A 4,144-nucleotide genomic window follows, 5' to 3' on the forward strand; every position below is an offset into this window, starting at 1 on the left:
GAGCCGCCCCGGGCGCTCCCACCGTCCGCCCGCGTTGTTGTCCCTGTTAAAGTAACACGGGCAGAAAGAGAAGCGGGCACCAAACGTGAAATACTCTACCGACTGAAAATACAGGATCGCAACGCTACTGGTGAACAGCTTCTCTAAAAGCTTTCCCGTGAAGATTTTCAAGCCGGGTTTGGTATTGGCCAAGTACAGATCCCGCTCCCCCACCATCACATGGCATCTGTACGGATGCTGTCTGAAACTGGCATTTGCTATCGCCGGCTGGAAACAGCATCTTGCCTCCACAACTGGCAGCATTTGGAAACCAAGAATGAAGAAAGAGGGAAAAGAGCTTAAAACTGTTTCATCTAACACGATTTTTGTCTGCTAAAGAGGGAATGTTTTCCTTTTTCTAGTCGTTCTTTGAAATTCATTGAAGGCACTAGGTCTCCTGAGTGTTTTTCAGAAAGCAGCCTGTCTCCGTGGGACAAGCCACCACGTCGGCTTTTCCAGACCTACGGCTTGGATGGATTCCAGAGTCGTGAATCCAGCTCTTCAGCTCTCGTAACAAAACTCGGGGACTAAGTGAAAGAGACTTTCTGTGATTTAGGAGCAAAACCTCAACAACTTTCTACCTGGTCCAGCCATACAAAATAGAAATAATTATGAATATTTTCCTAATATTTTTAAATTCATTTTTGACTGTCATTTTCGTTTCTTTCAGGCTCTTATAGTATGGCACATTCTTTGGGTGTAGGGCAAGTGATGCTTCTGATGGGATTTTAATTTAATTTGTCACTTTTTCACTTGTCCTCAGAAAGAATTAACCCCTCTCTGAATTAACCCCGGGAATATAATCCTAATTCCTTTTACCACACAACACAATTTTCATTAGTCTTAATAACGTAAGGGTATGAACTAGTGCATCTACTTCTCTTTAACCTTCCGTTCACCTACTTTGAAGTACAGAGAGACTCAAAGTGCCCTCCTGCTGCTCCTCGGTTTATGTCTGACTTCCTCTTCTGGCCTCCACTTGGGAGACTTTTCAGCTAGTGCTCAGAAAGCCAGGGAGAGCGAGAGCATCACTTGAAACAACAGACCGCCAATGGCTGTTCATGAGGCTGAAAGGAACCACGTCCCGTTTTTCTGTCAGAGTTGAATAATGCTGTGTCTCCAGAGTTTGCACAGAATACCAGCCTTACTGGCGCGTCTCATACGGATGTCCACTAACGTAATGTCTGTAGTCAGTCAAACCCTCTGTAACGAATGAGGAATATGCTTTGTGATTGGCACTGTCATGGCATGGGGCACACGGGGTTGATGTTGTGCATGGGTATCATCCGTGACTCCAGTTCAGTTTGGGAATTGTGTTTCCTCAGTACAGTAACATTATCAAGTATTCAGTAGTGTTCACCACCCGTAGCCAAACTCTGCAGCCATGGTCTCAGAGAGCTTCATCGCTGGCACCCAGCCAGGCCGCTGACATGCAAGCACACGCAAACTGACCTCGCCACTCACCTCCTTCATCTGAGGTGCATCATATTAGGTCCTAAATGATTTTACCAATATCCCTATGAACTGACAGTGTCTCCTCTCCCAGTACTGACAAGATGGGGTTATCTGCTCATATAGATTCTGTTTGCAGAAGCCCCAGAGCCTCTGCTGATACTTCTGGCGCAGATGTGTGCACAGCCCTGGGAGAGCTCCTTGCTCTCTCTGCTCACCGGGGCTTGTTGTGCAGAACCAGCCTCACAGACTTTGTGTGACATAAAACTCCTGAAAGTGATTCAGTGCCACTGCTGGTAGCTGGACTCCTCAAGAACACTTCTGCCTTGCACCTTCTTCCAGACGGCGCTGCAACCTGGCCCTTGGGAGGTAGCCACTTCAGGATCCTTCATAATTTAAGCAATCATACCTACACTGATGGCTCAGTTCTACCAGGATTTCTCAACATACTTAGCTAAGACAAGTACCTAGTCTTAAGAAAAATATATTCTTTAACACTTTGCACCATGCTTCGGATGTAAAACAGGGTCTGCTAACATGTTCACATTCCTTCTGCTGCTTAGATATATTGCCAGAGTCATCACACCAGGTTTTATGAAGGTGAGATCCCACCTGTCTGTGTTAGTGATGATTTGGGAGCAGGATAAATCAACAGTAGGAAATGTTACATTATTGACACCTTGTGGGGTGACAAGCCACAGCCAAAAATGTTTTCCATGGCATCTTACGCCCTATATTTGCTTGTGGATCCTTACGTGAGAGTTGTGTTAATGTCAACAGCTAGTACAAGTCATCCTGATCTATAGAAATGCTTTGCTACGGCTGGAACGGATGCAGCAGTGTGAAATACACTGACCTGGTGTGCATTTTAGGTTGCTGCACTAGAGATGAGCTTGGAGTTTCTCTTACGCTGTCAGCAGAGTTTGAAGGTTTTAACAGACTGTGTACTCCCCTGTAAAAAGCCTGTGTGACAAAAGATGTCTCTGGAGATTCCTCTCTGAACACCCAGGGACTCGCTCTCATTTACACGAAACCCTCTGCACCACCTGAGCGGTCTAAGTAGGCACATTTGCATTCTCAGTGCAAGGCCTGCTTTAAAGATGAAAATGCTGTGGCAAGACATCCCTGTGTAATAAGTAATCCTTGCTTCCAAAGGCCATCCAGGGTGAACGTGGGACTGCTCTAACCTTTGGCCTTTGAATGCAGGACACAAAACCTGCTTTTGGCTACCTTTCCCTCCTGTTATATCCCTGCTTCGCATGCCCTCAGGCATTCAGAGAATGAGGCGCTCAGCCTCATTCGGCCTTCATTTGGTCCTTGAAAAAAAAATTCACTTGTTCAGAAAGAATAAAAGGGCACTGCAGGATGGCCACCAGGCTCCTGTGGTAGAAAAGTCTGACCAAGGGGTTCTCTCATGTGTGGATTCCTCATAATCAATGTCAGGAACTGCTGAGCAACTAATCACTGCAGCCAGTCACTAAGTGCTTAGTACTCTGGTTATGGAAATGTAGTGAAATTGGTGCAGCTAACGTTTGAAGTCAGGTTTATCTATCCTTCTGCTGTGTCCCTCTGTGGATCTAACACAGGAGGGGCACTCTTGCTACACCAATTCAGTTAAACCTATCCTTTCACCATCCTTGTGCTACAATAGCCAGGAACAGCGCATTACTCTGTAGAGTTTGATCAGTAGTTAAGGGGATACAATGTTATAAGACCTTCAGATAATTTAGTGATGACTGCATTATTCAAACATTTCTGTAGTCGGGGCAACGAAGACCCTGGCACTGCAGAGCATCTTGTACCCATGTGTGCAGCGAAGGGCAGCAGTCACACCAAGGCCTAACTCCCCTGGTACGAAAGCAGATGTAGGCACTCAAAGGCCTTTTAGGTTTTGAATCTCATTGAAAGCCAACATGATTCAGGGTCCCAACTCACTTAGCCATTTTGGTAATCTCTTAGCATTCTGAAACATATAGGGGGCTGCTTTTGAATTAAGGAAATTGAAAATAATGTGTAGCTGAAAGTAAAAGAGATTTCCTCCATTTATGGACAGCAGACTAGGGTATTCTCAGCACATTTTAACCTTGTTTGAAGCCCTGCTGTGAATCTCTGCAGCTTTGATCTCACTGTAATACAGAAATGACCAGATTTTAGTAGCTATTGTGTCAGATGGGATGATGTTGCTTCAGGGCTGAGCGTGATTTGATTTTTGGTGCTGCAGAAAAACCTAATGTCAAACAGGGCAGTAGAATGTCCTTAACTAAAATTATCTCATGCGTCCTCTAGCTGCCTGAGAGATTTGCTGATCCCCCTAATAAAAATAAACTATCTCAGTGCTGTCGGTGAGTCACAGAAAATCACTAGGTTTACTCTACTGATGGGCAGCTCTTTAGAAATCCCAGTTTAAACAAAAGAGATAAATGCCTTATGGAGAAGATGCCCAGTTATGCAGCTGCACAAGCAAGTGGTCGCAGAATGGCTCCAGGTACAAAGCAGCTGTATGAGTCGTCCTGTGCTGCATAAATGCCATGGGAAGGGCTTTGCTGGAACTGCGGACCAGATGACAGGCAAGGTGCAAGGTAATGCAGGCAGGAGCAGGGAAGACGTGTTTATACCGTGTCCCTTCTAAGAGCACAGCATACATAGGCAAAGC

The sequence above is a fragment of the Pygoscelis adeliae genome, unplaced genomic scaffold (genome assembly GCF_000699105.1).
Source record: "Pygoscelis adeliae isolate BGI_AS28 unplaced genomic scaffold, ASM69910v1 Scaffold54, whole genome shotgun sequence".
NCBI lineage: Eukaryota > Metazoa > Chordata > Aves > Sphenisciformes > Spheniscidae > Pygoscelis > Pygoscelis adeliae.